The sequence below is a fragment of the Lissotriton helveticus genome, chromosome 6 (genome assembly GCF_964261635.1).
Source record: "Lissotriton helveticus chromosome 6, aLisHel1.1, whole genome shotgun sequence".
Taxonomy (NCBI): domain Eukaryota; kingdom Metazoa; phylum Chordata; class Amphibia; order Caudata; family Salamandridae; genus Lissotriton; species Lissotriton helveticus.
The window spans coordinates 2,134,139,661-2,134,161,088 of record NC_136067.1 but is presented as its reverse complement, the minus strand read 5'-3'; the positions used below and the strand labels follow the sequence as shown (position 1 = coordinate 2,134,161,088).

The 21,428-nt window shown below is 40.8% G+C and overlaps 1 long non-coding RNA gene across 1 annotated transcript; it reads right to left on the bottom strand.

Annotated features, from left to right (window-relative positions):
* Positions 1 to 2,220: 2,220 nt before the first annotated feature.
* LOC144762104 (uncharacterized) lies at positions 2,221 to 4,767 on the bottom strand. Its single transcript, XR_013596051.1, has 3 exons — positions 4,617 to 4,767; positions 4,377 to 4,504; positions 2,221 to 2,550 (listed from the first exon to the last, which is right to left on the bottom strand). It is a non-coding gene; the product is annotated as an uncharacterized LOC144762104 (long non-coding RNA).
* Between the last annotated feature and the right edge of the window lie 16,661 nt (positions 4,768 to 21,428).

The window sequence follows — 21,428 nt, the reverse complement described above, 5'->3', positions numbered from 1 at the left end:
TGTGTTACCGTTCTTCTTGTTTCGGTCGAGATCCACTTGTAGATCCTGTGGAGCATGCGGAGGGTGTTGTAGCAGGAGGAGGAGACGGCATTGACCTGTTTAGACGTGGAAAGGGAGGAGTCGAGGATGAATCCTAGGTTGCGTGCATGGTTGGTGGGTGTTAGTGCTGTTCCCATTGTGGTTGGCCACCAGGAGTCGTCACAGGCTGATGGGGTGGGTCCGAGGATGAGTACCTCCATCTTGTCTGAGTTTAGCTTCAGATGGTTGTTGCTCATCCAGTCGGCGACAGCCTTCATTTCCTCGCCTAAGTTGCTTTTGGAGGTGTGCGGGTCCTTGATGAGGGAGAGGATGAGCTGGGTGTCATCGGCGTAGGAGATGATGTTGAGGTCGTGTTGGCCGGCCACTTGTGCGAGGGGGGGCAACGTTGAACAGCGTCAGGCTGAGGGATGAGCCCTTGGGGACGCCAAAAATGATGTTGGTGTCTTCTCAAGGTATGGAACAAACTAGAACGTAGAGGGACTCTTGGCATACAAACGTAGCATACAAACTTAGCATACTAGATTTTGCATACAAACTATTGCATACCATACTATAGAATACAGTAACTACTTCTTTCCTTGTGGTACACTGGGGGAGAACTAGTAGAGAACACATCTTATGAGTATTCACAATTTAGCCTATGTTATTTATGTGTTTGAATATATGGTATGTTATGTTATGAGTGGTCTTAGAAAGCGCTCAGCTACATGGGGCAGAGGTTCCGGGTGTGTTATAACTAAAAGATAATGTTAGTGCAGTATTATTTCTTTCTACTGCTTACGCTGTACATAATATATCTTGCATACTGTCTTATGATTGCAACAACTCATATCTCTTACACGAGAAATAAGACTGTTCAATAAATCCTTTTTATTGAAACGCCTGTCTATTCTTTCTGTATAACTCTGAAGAAACCATGCATGAACAATTAGCTGAGTAAAACTGTTATCTATTGTTTCCACGATTCTGAGAGTGTTCCGATTCTAAAGGGAAACAAAGTTGTCATGTTTATGTAGTTGCCAGAAACTACTCCCTTCTTGTTTACAAGGATTTTCTAGTGGCCTCTGAGTTAGCTGGCATACCAAGTAATTAAGTTTAATATATGCAATAGGGGCATTCTAACCTCAGTCCTATGCCAAACCTATAGTGTATATTGTTCCAATGCGCAGAGCCTATTCGGGTAATAGGAATTACATTACAAGTCGACTGTTTTTCATATGCTGAGTTTGTGTATGTGTCAGCAAGATCTCAACAGAATGTGGAATAATGACAATCAACATATGTCATATCCCAATCTCTACACTTTGTTAAACTGCAAACAGCTGTAACTCCTTTAAAGTAACCAAGAATATTTACCTCTGCTGGATCAAACACAGCTGATAGATAGGCCACTGACCTCAACATTCCTCTTTTTTCTTGGTCAATATTAAAAGAGTATACCCACCTTTCTGCTGACAGAAAATATAAAACTATAAATTGTAATCAAGCATTCCCAGGGTAGGTGTATTATACAAGCTTTCTTTCAATACCGAGAAGGCCCTTTAAATAGTGTTAGTCAAATGGTACCGGATCTGGAATCTAGCTATGCAACAACATCTAAAGATTTTCCAACCAAGGACAATTTTAAAAACCGCTTTAAACAATAACCAACAATTCCAACAAATATCTTCACCTCCCTTTGGATAGTAGGAGGATTCACTTTCAAAATTGCAGACACACATTATTTTGAAACTTTCCTTGCTCCTTTCTAAATATTATGACCTATATAATCCACGTCTTTTTTATAGGATTGAGATTTTGTTGCAGAAACCTTGTGACCATTGTGAGCTAAATGTTTTAAGAGAGCAAGTTTGTCAACTTTACTGTTTTTCTTTGCCTTAGAAGCAACATATAGAGCTATTGGCTTTGATGGAATCTGTAACAGTAGATGGCATGGGATCACAATTTTATTTGTGGTTCTTAACTTCGGCACTATGCTCTATTTCTCTATGCTCTAATTCTCATCTCTAATAAAAGAGCGGGACCCAATGACCAAAGGGGTAGGGTACCAAAAGACAAAAGACAAATGTCAAATCAAGATTTCCCCTTTGGGTGAAATTTCTATGGCATCAACACTCGCATACACAGCATTAAATTCAAAAAGGAACAACAAGGAAAATATAAAAATAACTTCATGGGAGATGTACAATTTATTCAAACATATATTAAATACACATTGTTAATTGATATAAAACAATGAACACAAGATTCTAAAATGGTACAGAAAACACATACAAGTGGGAAACATAAATAAGGAATAAATAGTTCCTATTGTAATGAGACAAGTACAATAGTCCAAAACACAATCACACTCTAATACATATATAGCTTTTCGTAATTAGATTTGTTATTTCGAAGACTTAACATATTTCTACTCAAGCATTGCATTGACGTGTTTCGGTGGGCATATATTTAGAGAGCCAACACCTTCTTCAGGATATGATATTTGAATCCCACATACACATAAAATATCTAAAAATATAAAAGAAATACACAACATAAGATACATACTTGACAAAGTTACATTAACACTTTATTGTAAACCAACGTTATATTTTTACAAATCCTCAATGTTCCGAACATTAAAATATCCATTCACACTCAACCTAATATTTTACAAATTGATCGCATTAGCATATCATAAATAGTAAACATGGGCATCTAAATAAATATCCCAACAGTCCCTGCCTAAAGTACACATGAAATGAAATGAAATGAAATGAAAGCAGATTTATATCGCGCAGACTCAGCCCATCGGGCATCAAGGCGCCTAACCATAAAATTATATATTTTTATATATTTTCATGTCCAAAGAGTTGAATTACTGGTAGGCTTTCTTGAAACACCATGTTTTTAGGGCCTTTTTAAAAAGGGGCAGAGAGGTTAGGGACTTAAGTTCCAGTGGAAGTGCATTCCAAAGACGCGGGGCAACTGTGGAAAATGCTCTTCCTCCCCATCTGGACTTCTTAGTCCGAGGGATCACCAACAGATTATGTTGTGATGAACGTAGACATCTGCTAGGGGTATAGCCAAAAAGAAGAGATCCCAGCCCATCAGATGTTCCAGCTTTCAGATGGGCTGGGATCTCTTCTTTTTGGCTATACCCCTAGCAGATGTCTACGTTCATCACAACATAATCCACCTTATTGTTAGATCTGTACATTTTTTAACATTTTTTCAAAGACTTGTGTTTCCCATGGTCAGGACATCTTACTGCCATAAACATATTACGTTTGTTGTTCAAATTTGTTGTAATCACTACTATCAATGGACATAACCCTATTACGTTTGTTAGTAAAAGTAATTGTAATAACTACTGTCAACAGACATGTAGAAATTATGTTCACATCTTATACGGTAGCAGTGGATGTAGATTACCTATTGATTATTATGTCTGGATGGTATTTTACATATAGTTACCTCACATGGGGTCACAAGGAACCTCGAGAATTCCAAACTGTCGCCACGATACTACTAAATGTTTATCTAAATGTCGGAAGAATAAATACACTGTTCAAATATGAGCCAGTCTATGATACTCTACTATAATATAAACATCATTGTGTCACACACCTTAACCTCTTCGGCGTTAATGACAAAGCCAGCTCGTCATGGGCGTTACCTGCATAACGCGGATGACATGCTGGCTTTGTCATAAACAAGCCATTTTTTAAATTCCCGCGCACAGCGGGAAAACGCAGTAGCGTGGTAGGGGTTAATAAGAATCGTTGCTCCCAAAGTTGCTTCAATGAGTCAAGATTTGTAATAGTTCGCCAACATAATCACCAGTCTTCAGTCTGGAATATGGAATGAGATACACTATATTGCTATAACTCAGTCAGCCAACATTGAAATCGGCATTGTATGTATCAATAACCACGTTTAAAGATGTAAACTTCGTCTTCATTAAAGACGTGTATCACAAAATGCCCATTATGAAGTGTGTGCCCAACTTCTAAGTGACAGTTATGAGAATTAATAAATAGCGCTGGCATACATGTTTAGGGATTAATATTCCACAAGTGAGTCTAGAACCTTCCTACGAAACTGGCTATGCATAGTATCGAGAAATTTGATGTGCCTAATCTCATAATGCAAAGTAATAGTAACAGAATGTCAAATACAAGTGGAGGGAATCATACATGATTGATAATAATAACCTCCTCTTATCATGACTAGTTTACATATTATAAAGGTATTAAGAGATATTAAAAGAGTCACGTAAGCATTGGTGACATTAAGGAAAAACTTTATGTTTTAATTGTTGACCATATAGGAAGAAGGAATACAGACATTACCTTGCTACTACGGTCGTTCAGCACAGGAAATCTATTCCAAACGGAGGTAGCCATAAGTTTAAAATAGTTAGGGGCGTTGCGGGTTACGTCGTAATCCCGCCCACCTAGGAGGCAGGACCGCCAGCAGTCTATAGTCAAAACAAAGAAACAAGAGAGCGATATTCCGAATTTAAGCATTCTCTCAATTTGAATTAGAGCTCATATGCAAAAAGCATAGAACCACAGTGTTGGCGATAGTACCTGCTAAAATCCAGAGATACGGGTATTCGGGACAGGCGCCTCTGTCGATCTGTGTAAAATCCACAATTCACGATTGAGTTTAAATACTATTACTGACGCATATATGCATAGAGCGTCACCTACTAACTTCCGATAGCCACACGTACATCCAGTTGATACTAGTATATCCGGGTTACATGCAGGCGATATCGCTAGAATCGATATCAAAGCAACAGATATCGAAAACGGACTATCACGGCACATATTTGTTTATAATTGCCTCTAGTCCGTCTAGATGTTGCTTCACTGAGGCAAATACCAAAGAAAATATCGAACATAAAATATCTCATGATGTATCTATATCTCACTATAGTTAGTCCATTTGTTACATGATAAGAATAGTCATACCAAATATGTCGGCATCCTAATATTTAACAAAATACTATTGCTAGAACATCCTCATTTTCAGTAACATTTAAATTCAAATCATTACAACATTTTAGCAGCGCTAATATCTATGCCCACACTTTACATTAGTACTGTTATAGGTACATACAAGATGGCCGCCCTAGTAGCATTTCACTTCATTGTTATACAGGGAACGTTAAGCATTTCTATAGTAGCACTCTTAGGCAGTTACATTCATTATGTGATCATTTCGCTAGATATATGGAACTCGTCAATTATATTCAAAGGCCTATGGGCTCATATTATCCTGGTTTAATTCATCAATAACAGCAGAAAATGTATTGTTTATCTGCGAGCTTTTGTTCTGCCTAATTTGGTTAGAACCATTTACTAATATCACGATCTCAATATTATATAATAAATGGATAATATGGTCCTATCATCACTCAACGGACGTATAGCTCTTTATGAACTGTCTCATATTGTCTCATTTTGGCTACTAATTGTAACAAGCCTTTTATTTAACACACTACATTTATTAAGGGAATGTTAACATTATATACAGATCTTCACATTTCAAAATATAGTAATCATAATTCAATAATTACTCTTCATGATCAAAATGGCGCCATTTAGTGCCAACAGCAACCCGATATTCCTGGTTATTGGCAGCAGGCTTAACAGAACCTTTCACTACACATATTTTAGTCTATTATATACTTGTTCATACTAACGGCAAGTAGGGACAACCCCTGTGTGTGTATTCACTCCCCTGGACAGTTTCAAGGAACAGAGGGAGACATACCATGGATATCACATAGGCCTTATCGAACGGTCCCATTCTTCTTTTGAGTTTAGACCGTTCCTGACTGTATTGAGGTAGAAAATGTACCATTGCTCACGCATTTTTCGGTTAGATTGCATGTTCCCTCTTCTTTTACCAATTTTGACTCTCTCGAGGATAAACCACATGAAGTCATTTTCACTCTGGCCTGCCTCAAGAAAGTGCTTCACTAATGGTGCCGTAATTTTTTGGGTTTTGATAGCGGACCTATGTTCCTGGAACCTAATATGTACTTCTCTCCCTGTCTCCACGACGTATCCAAGACCACAGAGACACAGTAGGAAATACATAACAGTTTTAATTTTACAGTTACTCATGGTTTTGGATTTCTATACAAGGCCATTGAGTGACATTTCGGTGGTCTGTAAACATTGAGGACAAATATTACATGTACCACATTTAAAGTTACCGATTGCTAGAGTATTATCTAATGTTCTCTGATTGGCTTGATTTTCTTCTCTGTAAGTGTGTACTAACAAATCACGTAGGTGTTTATTCTTCTTAAACGCAAAAAGTTTTTTTTTTAGTTTAATAGATTCATCATGATTTAATATGTGCCAATTTTTGTTGACCACATTCTTGATTTGATTGCTTAAGGTAGAGAACTTGCTGACAAAAACAACCTTGTTTAGAGGTTCCTTCTTTTTCTCAGTTTTGTTCACTAAGGCATCCCGATATGAGAACCTAGCTCTCTTCATGGAGTGAGATAGAAGCTTTTTAGGGTAACCCCTGTCTTTGAATTTATTTTTGAGGATTTCCGAGTGTTTATAGAAATCGTCAAGTTCCGAAGAGTTCCTCCCAAGTCGTAGGAACTGGCTAAAAGGGATACTTTCTCTCGGTGATTTAGGATGGAAGCTTGAAAATGAAGGAGGGTATTCTTGGCCGTCGGTTTTGTAAATTGTTCAACTTCTAAAGTTCCATTCATTTCCTTTATAGACATATCCAGAAAGTCCACTCTAGAGGTACTGTGAAAGGATGTAAACTTGAGATTTGGATCACCCAAGTTTAGCCTTAACAAAAATTCATCAAGGAGTTCAACTGAACCCTCCCAAATAAAGAAAATATCGTCAATGTAGCGGTACCAGCCCGCTACATTTTCGAAAAAAGGGGATAGTTCATTATGTACATTCTTAGCCTCGAAGTATCCAACATAAAGGCAGGCCAGACTGGGGGGCACAAGTGGCCCCCATGCTGGTCCCCTTTAGCCGTTTAAAGTACTCATCCTTAAATAAAAAAACATTGTTCATCAAGATGAGTCTCACACATTTCACAATAAAATCCTTGTTTGCTCCACCCAGATCTTGAGAATCCAAAATGCTATCAATCACACCAACAGTGTCCTCTTGGGGAATATTGGTGTAAAGAGACTCAATGTCCAAGGCAACCCGACACTGAGTCTCTCCACAGAACTCCTTACCTTCAATAAGTGAGATCATGTGTGCAGAGTCCCTCACATAGGATCTCATACCACACACAATCGGCCTCAGAAAGTGGTCCACATATTTACTAATAGGCTCAAGCAGAGAATCAATGCTGCTAACAATCGGTCTCATGGGTGGGTCCGTATAATGTTTATGGACCTTTGGTAGGCCATAGATTGCAGGTGTCCTAGGTTCTACATTATTAAGGAAATTAAATTCCTCCTCACATATCCAATTCTGTTCTTTTGCTTTGTTAAGGAGGACTACACAATCCTTCGATATCCTAGTTATGCTACTTGCATGAATGTGTATAGTGTTCTTTAACATCCAGCAACTTATACATTCTATTCTCATAGTCCACAGTGTTAAAAACAACCACCCACCCCCTTTATCTGCTGGTTTGATAGTAAGCGACCTATCGTCTTTCAAGGAATTCAATGCTAATCTCTCTTCTTTATTGATGTTATAGGTATTTGGCCTGTTGGTCTTGCCTACAATACTGTGGATGCCACTTTCAACAGCAGTTTCAAATGCTTCCACATTCTTGCCTACCATGGATAATGAGGGGGTAAAAGATGATTTGGGTTTAAATCCCGATATATTGGTGCGTTCTCTAGTTTCCCTAGCCTCAAAAAATCTCCTTAATCTCACCTTCCTGAAAAAGGAACGCATATCCTTCTCTAGCTGGAAAGAATCTATGCAAGTAGAAGGCACAAAGCTGAGACCCCAACTTAAAATACTCATTTCTATTTCATTGAATGCCCTATCTGAGAAGTTTATTACTGGTATTCGGATGGTAGCCAGTATCATTTGCTCCTTGTCCCCATATATTCCTGCTGTTGTGGAGGGCCCCGGTTAAACTGACCCCTCCCCACATTCCCATTGTATTGTTGGCCTCTCCTCGGTCGTGACTCTAAAAAAAAAGAAGAAGACCCCTGATCTCTGGTGTAGTTCCTACCTGTATTTTCTTCTCTTTGCAGCCCCTCATCCTCACTGCTAGACCCTGACGTATCGGAAACGGTAATCTGCTTCCTTCCTCCCGTGGTATAGATCTGTTTGTTTTGTGGTCTTTCCCAGTTTGGATCATTACGTTGTTGATAGTAATTTTCCTTAAAGTAGGGATACATCCTTCCCTCAGAGAACTTCTCAATATCCTTTTTTTAGTTTATTCATTTTTTTGTTGGATAGATATTCACTATAGCCTTCGACATCTCTCTTGAGGTCTTCTAGTTTTTTCTTGGCCAATTCTAGATATTTCGATTAAGCTGGTCATCGCTGAACCCAAAGGTCCTAAACTGATCCATTTAAAATTTAAGGATTTTAGTCCTTTACTACTCTCTCTTAATTCTCATCACAAGAAAGTTGCAAGGGCTACCAAGCACTTCCTGAAGAATTCCCTGTTCAATGATTTGTGATAATGGAATCCATTTGTTCCTTTACTTCTGTTAAAAGTTTATATTGTTTAGCTCTGTGAATATCAGCATTGGGTTTAACATTTGATCTTTATAGGCTTAGCACTTAGTATTATTCCTGTCTCCTTTCCATGGAAATTGCATACATCTTCTTTGACAGCATGTCCTAAATCTATAGGCAACCCATCTTTGGTCATGACTAAAATAGTTGGACTCTTGAGCCATGTGATTTAATTGTAAACACAGAGGGGAAGATCTACAAGAAACTGATGCATCTCTGCATCGTAGCAGAGACGTGTCAGTTTACTTGCATCATGCAAAAAACCCTCGTGCCACCATGGATGCGTCACATTTAGAATGCGGCTCAACTTTGATCAAGGATTGACGGATGTATCACGCATCTGTTGGCTCAAAGGTCATTCATTGCTGGAGTCGTGTCTCAAACACAAATCAACTCCAGCCTTGCTCAGGAAGGCCTATACATTTTGTGCTGCATCAAATATTTTGCCTGCTTCAAGCAGGTGTAAGGTTTTGATGGAATGGCGTTGTAGAAGTGGTGCAGTAAAATCTTGTAGATTTCACTGCGTCACTTTTAAAAGGCTTTCATGTGCTGGAACGCCCACCCTGCATACATTATACCTGACTCAGGTATGATGTGGTGCAGGGCTTTAAAACGTGATGCAGCTCTCTAGATGCGTCATGTTGTAAATGTCTCACAAAGTAGGAGCATTGTTTACATCGCCACAAAAGAAGTGATGCAAAGGTGGCAAAAAAGTGTCGGAAGGGACTTGCAAATCTGCCCCAAAATCTTCATTTTGGGTTTCAAATTCAACACTATCCATCCAGTTTACAATAAATCAAACAACTCATTTTGCACAGCAGATTAAACAAGTTCCCAGGAGGTGAAATATACAAAGTGAACTTATAATTCTTTTCCATTGGCCCTTTTTTAACAGGAACATTTGCTGTGACTTGATTAACAAACATTTTATTACTGGTTCCTACTACTGGGAGGGGTACGTTCGGAACTTCCACGGATCGGATGGTAGAACAGTTAGCACCAACATCTATTAAGAAAGAAGGGGGAGGCAATTGACTTCAGGATCAATATATTGGCAACTCTGGTCTACCCTCATGACAGCTCTAAGTAAGAAATATTCCAGCCCCTTAGGCATCATCACTGGGAATTATTTCATGGGGAAATTTAGAAAACATATTACTCAGAATTTATTGTGTTGGTACTTGCAATTATCTAGCCTTTTGTGTTTTGATGTTTTGATGTTTTGCTGTAACTCTGGAGGCATACTCATGTGAAACTGTGTCTGATTTTGCATACCTTGAACTGAAGTTGACTGGGAACAAAATAAACTTGGATTTGGTCTGGATATTGTCAACAGTCCTGCTTCTAGCGCTCAATTTTATCTCAGTCAGGCCTGCCCACTCTGCTTATGCTTCCAGGAAAAAACAAAAATGCAACATTGCCCAGATTTCCATTATACTGATTTCTTAGTTACAGGTCTAGTTGTCAGAACGGCACACACACACTCCCTCATGCCTGGTATACACCCACACCACACCCGTACAGCACATGCATCACTGCACACGTGACCGTACCAATAAAAAAGACGGGGTACATGTGCTCTATGCCATTTTAGAGTTGCTCCCATCGCAAGCTCTGTGATGGCCTGTTCTAGTGGTTCATATGCCTCATGTAGGCCCGAACCACCGAGTACAAGGGGCCACCACTACGTACATGGCCTCATTGGTCACTGAGTTAGTAGTACTGCGAGGACTGAGCGGGTGAGGAACCTGCGATAAATATAGGTGCACAAGTATGTCCTTTCCCATAACGATATCAAGACTCAACACCATATGTCAGACTTCTTGGTGGCAGAGCGGGACTGTCATGACGTAGAATGTGTCCTGTCCACGTAAAAGTGAGCAATGAGGCCTGTGTGCACAGTGGAGGGAATCGATGGGGTGCAGCAGACTGGATACAAAGAGGCGATGCAGTGATTTTGGCGTACACAGTCCTCTATACCATATCTTATTGCATTTTTTTTCCAATAGCAGGAACTTTTATATAATTGGTCAAATGTCCGACGCTCTTGATGATCGAAACCACATGAATCACTTCGCACCACTTGCTTTCACAACCGGATAAAAACATTACTACTATAATAATTTTTCAAAAATCGAAGCCTATTAAACAAGTTGTAATTGAACAAATAGTTGTTTTTAAATGTGGGAGGGAAGGTGTGTGCAAGGGCGATGTAATTCTACTCCACATTAAGATAGTAACAATTACCAATCATAACATCTCCATAACATCTTTCTTTTACTATCTTTTAGATGTAGAGATTCAGGTTGCTTTATGTCCCGGCACGTGGTGAAAAACACACTGGTGACAGAAAGGTGAGCTGCGAATATTCTTTTCAGTCTCTGACTTCCTCTCTCCTTTGACAAAGAAATGACCCACAATGTTAACTTCCTTTTTATTTTACAGGTTGTTTTTCACAAATTGGCGTCTCCCCAAACAACTCCAAAGTTCAACGTTCGTGCATTCTGCGATGATGCATGGCCATCGTAACAACGTCTGGGAAGGCTGCCTCGACACGTGGTGCACCCTCTTTGAATCACGCCAATGGCACAAGGTGAGCAAAGAAGCTTCTTTCCAAAACTACAAGTCATTTGTGGACGGAGAGAGTCGGTACTGTGCAGCAGCTTCACTGCGTAGGAATGTACAATTTCCTCCAAGCAGTACATACATAGGTGACAACAGTCCGAGGTGCAGGTTTACAAGCCGCTTGCACCACTTTTGTGTCACTTTTAGCATGGGAAAAGTGGCGCAAGGGGCTTGTAAATCTGCCCCTGAGTGCGCAAGAAAAGGCACTCACCTCCGGACTCTGGGGGTCAATGGGGTGCAACTGTCTGGGTACGCAGTATTGAGAACTCACCACTATGCAGTGGGAGTGCATGGGATGTAGTACTTTGAAAGAAAAACAGCGCACAGACACCTCCTTACAGTGGAAGTTGATGAAATACAGTATCCTGTCTTTACAAAGACGTAAAGTAAAAATATACTTGTGCGATTGTATATACTCTGCTATTACTAACTCTATACTATCTTTCAGATCACTAAACTAGAGGGTGCACTATGAACTGGCTCGTGCTTGCACACACAACGGAGGCAAAAATGTGAGCTACGAAGATTTTCTCCAGTAATAACTGCTCCATCTATAACTTTGTCTTCTCATAGTTTTAATGTTGTTTTTTCTTTCTTTCTCACATTGTTTCTCTTTCTCTTTTAACCCCTTCAGCGCTAATGACAAGGGTAACTCGTCATGGACTTTCCATTGATTTCAATGGAAAGTCAATGGGAAGAAGAGGGAGTACCTTAGCAGCCAAGTGGTTAAAGTTATGGACGCTGCTGTCCACTCTGCCTATAAAAAAAATCAAGGCTGAATGTAATACAGTCTGCCGTGTACAACCAAAGCTAAGTTCAAGTTGTGTACTCTGTTTGCCACAGTGTTTACAGAAGGTAAGCAGAGCGGCCTAGATACACAATGCCTCTGATTAAATGCGTTAAAAATAAAGGGGCTTATTTACAAGCCCATTGCCCACTTTTGCGCCACTTTTAACATGGGAGAGTGGCGCAAGGGGCTTGTAAGTAAGCCCCAGAGAATATTGTCCTGCATAATGACTTGATCTCTCCTAATTCAATCTCATCTCTGAATCATTTTAAAGACCTGTTGGCCCATACTGTAAATCTGAGGCAGTAGGCACTTCCGTACAGACATCTCTTGAACGCGGGCCTATAAGAGAGGTAGACTATATCAGGCACACTGCAGACGTGCAAATTAAGAAATATTGCCAAGTATTATCTTAACTTGTAATCTTTGACCTCCTTCAGTCACATCGATCTAATTTTAAACACTTATTTTCATTTTTGTTTTTCGATTACCTACCCTACTTCTATCGGAGTCCATATCAAATTTTGTTTATTATATTGTTTTGTCAAAGTTATGTTTCTAGTTATTTATTATATTGTTATCTTAAAGTTATGTTTCTAGTTATTTATTATATTGTTATCTTAAAGTTATGTTTCTAGTTATTTATTGTTGTTTTAATAAAAGTTCATTAAAAATGTATGTACGTCTTCTTTTTCTAATAACATTTCACTATTATTTAGTGTGATAATCATATACTAAGACAAAATTTAAAAATAGAAATGATATTTATAACTAGAAGTATAATACTGAGGCTAACTCTTTACCAACTCTTTACCAGAGTCTATAGCTACGAGTAACGGTTCCTATGTAAAACTTTTAAAACTCCAGCACAGTAAATGTTTCGATTAGCAACATAGTGTGGTGAACTTCTAACCTCTGTGCTCACATAAGTGTTCCATGAACTGTTACTATGGTAACAGGCAGTAAGCAGTTAGGGAATAGTGTTGAAAGGTACTGACTGTACAGAAACCGTTATATTCATCTAGGATCCTCTACATGACAGAAAGGAAAGCAAATAAAACAGAACACTGTGTAGCAGATTTACAAGCCCCTTGCGTCACTTTTGCATCACTTTTCCCATCTTAAAAGTGATGCAATATTAAGGCAATGAACTTGTAAATCTGCCCCTATGCACATTATGAGCAAAAGAAGTACACAACTCTTCCAATTCTTCATTGATCACAATTAGATAGTGTTGCTTCACGATTCACAATGCACTTCAATAAATACTTCATGCCTATTTAAATGGGAGACGGGATTGTCAACATTACAGAACTCAGGGGCATATTTACAAGGATGGTGTTAAAATTGTCGCTGCTTTAACAGCAGCAAACTAGAACAAAAGCGGCGAAATGGACTTCAAATTCCTTTGTTATCTTACCGGATTTTTTTTTAATATTGCTGTTTGCTATGCATGAGAGAGAGCCACCCCCCGGAGCTATGAAATAAATGGTTGGGGGGCTCCAAGGCCCCCACTACAAAATTAGAAGTGAGGGGCATCAACGACCCCCCAAGCCCTGGGAACCACCACCCCCGGGGCTTTCTGTATTGTGGGAGGGGGGCTGCATGGCCCCCGCCTGTAGCCCTCAAGGGCCCTGGACACCGCCACCCCCCAGGTCCGGCTCCTGCATTGTCCCGGGGTGCCTACCTCCGGGACACTGCTGTTTGCTATTAGAGGGTGGGAGTCTTGTGGCTCCCGCCCTCCCATAGCAAACTTGGTTTGGATTTTGAAAGAGAGAGCAGGGAAATCTGTTCTCTCTTTCAAAATCCAAACCAGATTGCTTTTTAACATGCATATTAGTAGCTCCCCATGTGGAAAAGCAATGCCAAATCCCTAAGGACGCGGGGAGCCGGCGGGACCGTGGGAGCATTGGGGCTCCCTCCACAGTCCCCAACGTTTTTTATAAGCCATGTATGACGGGGTCCCCAGGGATATTAGAAATGACTAATTACTGATAGGGGCTATTTTTTTACTGTAACATTAGAAGTCGTGCACCAAGCGCGTCGCTCAGTGTGGCCCCCTGGTGTGCAAGTGTTGGATGCACGACTCATAATATATGTAGGGTGCGCAACTCCAGTGAGTTTGGTGCACAACTTTTACGCATTTGGGAGCCGGCATTGCTTTTCCACATGGGGAGCTGTTAACATGCAGCTCCCCATGTGTGAAAAAGCAATCTGGTTTGGATTTTGAAAGAGATAATATATTTCCCTGCTCTCGCATTCAAAATCCAAACCAAGGGCCAGATGTAGGTAAATCTATTTTACCGACTCATAAATACCGAATTTTACCGATTCGGTATTTATGAATCGGTAAAATAGAAGGAGGGAGATGTAGGTAAATACAGATGTGCATTTACCGAATCGGTAATATTCGGTATTTACCGATTCGGTAAATACCGACCGGTAATGCCCGATTTTCACAAGGGTGCAGGGGGTTTCACTTTGACACCCTCTAGCACCCCCAAAACAGGTTCGGGTGCCATGTGGCAGGCATACATGCCCTAAGGGCAGGTCTGCCTGTCATATGGTACAGGTGTGCATGCACACATGTGCATGCACACCGGAATCGGTATTTTACCATCAAATTGAATTTGATGGTAAAATACCGATTCGGTAAGGCTTGTGGGACCGATTTTACAGATTCGGTAAATTTACCGATCAGTAAATTTACTGATTCTGTAAAATGACTGGCCCTACATCTCAAAATCCAATTACTGGTCGAATTCGTCCGTTACCGACCGGTAATTGGCCACCTACATCTGGCCCCAAGTTTGCTATGGGAGGGCTAAAGCCACGAGACTCCCGCCCTCTCATAGCAAACACCAGTGTTCTGGAGGTAGGCACTCCGGGACAATCCTGGGGGTTGACGGTCCCCAGGACCCTCGAGGGCTCCAGGAAGGGGCCATGCATCCCCCCTCCCACAATACAGAAAGCCTCGGGGGGTGGTGGTCCCCGGGGCTTGGAGGGATCGTTGAGGCTCCCACCACTAATTTTGCAGGGGATTTGGCCCCCGGGGGCTTATTATAAAAGAAGCCATGTTATGTTTTTTTGTTTTGTAGCAGGATCCACGCACCCTGCACGGACCTGCCGGTTTTAAAAAAAATACAAAAAAATTAAATTTTAAGCCCTGGGTGTCCCCTAAACAGGTCTAGAACATCAGGCTATTTCTACCCTGCCCCCTTTATATGTTTTGCACACTTGTTCTACTGACTTCTGCAGCCTAGCTCCCACTGAGGCACAAAATGGCTGCCAACAGTTCCTGGTTTTGAATGTTGACAACCACTTGACAGCCAATTAGCATTCAGTGCATGATTGGAAGGCTGCGCTTATGGTGTGCTCATGGTGCGCTCAGGGTGTGCGGATCCATCGCGGCTATAGATATAAATGATTTTAACTGTCATTTTCTCAGTAACTACTGAACAGATTGACATCATTTAAGCAAAAGTCACAAGTCTGAACTGAGGACTACCCCTTTGCTAAATTTATTGTAAATCCATTCAGCAGTTCAGGCTGTAGCTATGTCTAAAGGTCCTATGGAAAATAGCATTGGAAAAACACGTTTGGGACCCCCTTTTTTCTCGGCCCCCCTACACGAATCATCCCAGAACTTTCAGGACAGGAGCGGACCAGAGCTGATAACTAGTTTAGAAATTTCACGAAGATTCATCAACCGGCGCCAAAGTTATTCCAAATATAATGTTGCAGATTTCCTATGGAAAATAGGTCCTAACTATAACTACCTACTGGCAACCGCCAGTAGGTAATATTACCAACTGGCGGTCTGCAGCAGGTAGTTATATTTAGGACCTAGTTTCCATGGAAAATGCATTTTTTGATTTGTCAATGGCTTTGGCATTGTTTGACAAAACTTCATAGTAAAACAATACTTTATTGCATTAATTATTTGATTTCAATAGACAGAAAATAGACAGACAGAAAAATAGAATAAAACAATCACATTTTTACCATGCATAGTATCATAACAGAAAAGATATACATAGGTCATAATACCTATCTTTGCATCTATAGACAGATCCAATAAAAACCATCTAGTCAAGTAATATTTTATAAACATGCTCTAAAAACTGTACCATCCTTCTGATTGCACTTTCCCCTGTGAGCCTAAAACAATAACGTATAGCCTCTGTGGTTGTTCTTATTTTTCCATTATTAAATATGGGGCATAAATATAACCTTTGTGTGGGGAAAAGTCTCGGGCAAAGGCATATTAAATGTTTAAGAGTTTCCTTGCCAATTCCACAAAGCCAACATCCCTGAATATCTATGAGAGCCTTATTCCAACTCCCTTCAAACTCCCCTATTGGAATATAGAATTGTCTGAACCTTACATATTTCTGTTTAATGTAGCTGGCCAATTTCCATCTCAAGTGGAGTGGTGTGGCTCACTGGTTAGAGGCGGCAGACCCGGAAGCAGAGGACGGCCCGGGACCAGGGTGCAATACCTGATGCGGCAGGGTCATGGACCAGGGTCTGCGGACTCGATCATTCTCGCCTCGGTGCCTACTCTAACCAGGGATCACAATCGGCAACTCTGGGCATTAGCTTGCCTCATCTCCGCAATGGCCCCCCACATATGCCGGGGATGCCTGGTTTCACCTTGGAGATACCCAGTAGGGACCATCTCACAGGGAAAGCCAGGACGGGTTCCCCAGCGGTCTACAGCGCGGAGATTCCCCATGTGGGGTGATTCATGCGCTTTACAAGACATCATTGTAGTGTAGTTCCTATTATCCCAATAGGCTCTGCGCATTGGAATAATACCTTCAATAGTAAAGGCCTAGACCAGACGTTAACTAGGTCTACTACTGTCGATATTAGACTTAAAGTTTTGGGTTTGCCAGCTAGCTCAGAGTTCACTAGAAACTTTCTCGAATGTTCAGGAAGGAATTAACTTCCCTGAATAGACAAGAAGGGATTTAGTTTCTGACAACCATAGAACATGACAACTTTGCTCTCCCCTAATCAAGAGTGTATCTCGAGAGTCGTGTGAACAAAAGGCAATTTATTTTACTCAGTCAGTACGTGCATTCTTAGTCTCATCAGATTGTAGAGAAAAGGAAGAGACAGGCGTGTTCAATAAAAGATGTTATTTATTGATCAGTCTCTTTTCTCATACAAGAGAAATGGATCGATATTATTGCAATACTTATAGTTAAGTAAAGTGCATACATTAAAAGCAGAAGTATAAAATAATACTGTAAAAACATTGATATGGTTTCTAAGCCATATGAAGGTTTAAAATGAATAAAATATATTACATACACATATACATTTGACTAAACGTACTCAACTGGTGTTTCTAAATACGCCTACCCCGTGTACCTGACCTAAGCCTAATACGTGGGCGGGAATAGAAAGTTACAGTTTAAGTTAAGTTTGTTTTTGCCAAGTGACTGACTAAAGAATTCTCTGCAAGGGGTTATTCAGTTCTGTACCTGGAATTAAGGATGAATGAGGGATGGTATCTCTGGTCTCTGGTCTCGATATTCCAGGCTGCCTGCGAGGGCTACCCGGAAGCGCCGGTGCTGGATTTCTCGGCAGGAGAAAGCAGCGCGTCTCGTTCTCAGCGCGTCAGGAAGGCGGGGCTGCGCCAGCGGGGTCTGCTCTGCTCTGAGCTTCGGCAAGTATGGCTGCTCCGTCTCGTCACCACCGCGTGTGTTTGCATAGGGCAATATCGGTAATATTTATACCTTTAAGGTGCCGAGATTGACGTAAGGATGGACATAGATACGTCAATAAGGATGTCATACGACCAGGTCGTTAGCACATTCTTTTGCTGAAGTTCTCGGTGAAATCAAAACAATGGCCGCAGGGTTTTTCCCAGGTTGTCATACGTTTGATTTGTTATGAGAACTCCGTATGCCTTATCAGGGGCTGGAGGAATATCGCTTGTCTAATTAGATCGCAAGCGTTATGACCTAATCAGATAACACGTTCCTGTGCCGTAGTGTGGCTTCGTCAGATAACGGTATCTGCATCATGGGGGTTTGCTGCCTCATGGGCTGACTGCTAGTTAACTTGTTAGTTTGCTAACCAGAATAGGGTCAGGAATAGGGGGATCGATTCAGAACCTATAGGAATACATCACACCCACTCCACGCTAACTATGGTCATATTTACTAATCTATGCATAGTAAAACATAGTACAACATACTATAGAGTAGTGTGTATACCTTACCACCCCAAAATACATAAATGCATTTTGAAATTTACAAATATACGGAAAAAATTGCAGTCATATGTAATGTATGCACTCAAGCTGTAGAAAAAATGCTAAAGTAATTACGCATTTGTATACATTATTGCTATTCGGTATATGAGAATTTACACATGAAATGGCTCTTAATACAGAAAAAAAGTTCGAGACCATTTCATCACAGAATATAATATTTATGAACATGCCAGCGGGCAGCTAAAGTCTATAAGCTATCTAAGTTTAGAAATCTGAGGGGCATATTATCAAGGGGGTTTATCTCCGCTTTAAAAGCCAAGAAAGCGGAGATAAAATTATCTCCCTATTACCAAGCTGTCGCTAACACCAGTTAGCGACAGCTAATAGGAGATAGCGACCATCTTGGGCCCCGCTTTGCATGTCAGTGATATTTATCACTAATGACATGCAAAGTGGGCGTGCCAAGATGTTAGCGACTGGAAACAGTCGCTAACATCGCTATCTCCTATTACCAACTTTTGGAGATATTCGCGCTAAGCGCGAATATCTCCAAAAGGTAACACCTGCCCTGAGCAGTTCTTAGCCATGTTAACCAATGGGAGGTGGATAACATGGCTAAGAGCATTTGCTCGATAATGCATGAATATCGCTGACTTTTCAGCGATATTCATGCATTGCGGCCGTTTTTTATCGCATTTGCGATAAACCTTGCTAATAGCAAGGTTTATCTGCGATAAAAATCGCCGATTTGCGGCGATAATTTTTGTCTCTAAACAAGTTAGAGACAAAAATTATCTCTATTGGTTGGTAATATGCCCCTTAGTTCTCTAAGAATAGTTCTTACTTTAAGCAGAAGATAGTGTCCCGAAAAATATGCAAAAATATTTTGGGGCTGCTGAAAAAATTGCTGTCCGTGAACTGGAGCGAAGTTTGTTCATGTGACTCTATTATTAAAGTTGAAGGCCAAATTCAGGGAACGCCGTGTACGAGTTTGTTCAAAAGTCTCTATTTCTGCTCTGGTGAGAACATCATATCATTTAGGCTTTCGAAAAAGTTGTCAACAGCTTCCTGGGAGAGTTCCACTAACTTGGAAATAGGTGTAACCATGCATTCGTGCGCATGATTGTCTCCATTGACATTCTGATTTGGATTGCTGACAGAAGGTCGTACCTGATCGATGCTGCTTTCATCTTGTACTTCACTACCCCTTAATCTTAGTGGTGAAGCTTCCACGAATGCCGTCATCAGGATTGGTAGCCTTTGAGGGCAGCACAAAGCGTGAGCCTTGATCGGACTCAACAATGTTTCTGCATCCATTGGCGCATCCGATTGTAGCGTCAGACAGGTGTCTAACACGCATTCTTCTCCGCATAGCAGGCACCTTAATACAGGTAAAACACATCATTGCCACATAGGTCGAAATGATAGAAACCAAGTCATGTTCAGGTCTCTAAGCCGGGATAGTCCCAGGATTTTTGATATCCGGTCCCGGTATCCAATGGCTAGGATTGTTTCTTCCCTTGTCGCAGGTGTTTTGTCTGTGACATGGTTTGCCATAATGAAAAATAAGGACTAGGAATAGGATTCCTGCAATCAGTCCTAAAATGAGGGGAAGTCCGCCAAAAATCGAGTGGACGAAATCTGGAAAAATACCCAGTATGGCTTTGAATGGTGTTAATGCCATCGAAAATACTGTCTTAAATACTTGTGAGACCCCACTGGTATCAGAAATATTTAAGATTTCATTCAGGATTTCTGCGAAATGTATGGGGGAATTAGTTGATAACAATGAATGTATCTCTGCAGTCGTCCTTGCGACTTGTAGATCATACGTTTCTTTTGATGACGTGAGCCTGGTCGGCGTCTGAAGAAGCACTGTTTTCATTCTGCTTAAAGTATCTATTCGAATAGAAGTAATTTTCAAGTTGGGCCATGCCCTTGCCTCCCTGTCTGGAAAGGAGCTGGGGAACAATGAGTGTCCACAGCACTTGACCTTCGCAGTCGTAGTTACGAGATAAGGAGTCCCGGGCATAAGACTACAACATCTGCGATCTACAATTAGAATGTAACTCCCATTATAGAGTCTTTGAAAGAATGGTTCTATCTCTGTTGCAGGTGCGCCTTGCTGGTGACATGAAAGGTTATTTGAGTTCCCTTCACAGGCTCCATGCAAACTAATTCCGTTACACAGAAGTGTGCCGCTTAGTGACATCGCACAATTATTGCCACTAAGAAACACTTTCTGTCCTTTATTACTGACACATGCATGTGAATAGGGCAGGTTCCATGTTGTTTTTATGTACCCTTTTCCCAATTTCTTGTACATGCCAGCCTGTATATATTTTTGGCAGTATTGAAACCTGAAGGTTGAAATTGGAATATTTATTATTCCATGTATTATCCATTCACTGACAGGTCGTTCTGACATTGTCACTGGTAATCTCTCAAGTTTCTCAATGCTCAGGATTGTATAATCAGCACCCTTTTGTGCCATACTGATTTGTCTATCAGTAAGGTTAAAGATATGGAATAGTGACGTTGTGTTGATTAAACGCCAAGGCACATAGCCTGAACGCAGATTTTGTAACGTCCAGCCAAGCTGTACAATAGAACGCAATTGGGACTGACCGTGTTGTAATAACAGTAAGTCTTGCGATAATATGTCGATTGCTGAAGACACAATGCTGTCCAAAGAAAAAATTCTGGAGGACAGAGTCATTAACCCATTGTCCACTACAGAAAGTGATTTTTCCAAATTAATACGGTCAATTTCCCGTATTCTCTCTGCTGTCTCAATTTGAGTAACCTTCCAGGCCTCATTGTATGCTGCATATACAGAGGCTGCTATGAAACGCTTTTGACGCTGTTTGCGTGGTCCCATAGTGAAATCACGCAAGTCAGCACCATCAGTAAGTAAAGTTAGGTGTTGCTTAATTTCTGCCAGTGTGGAAGTTTGTAGCCATTGAAGGCATAATTTGCCCACACTGTAGGTGGTTATTATCCCTGGGTGATGTCTTTGAGGATATCTAGGGTCTGGCCTGGT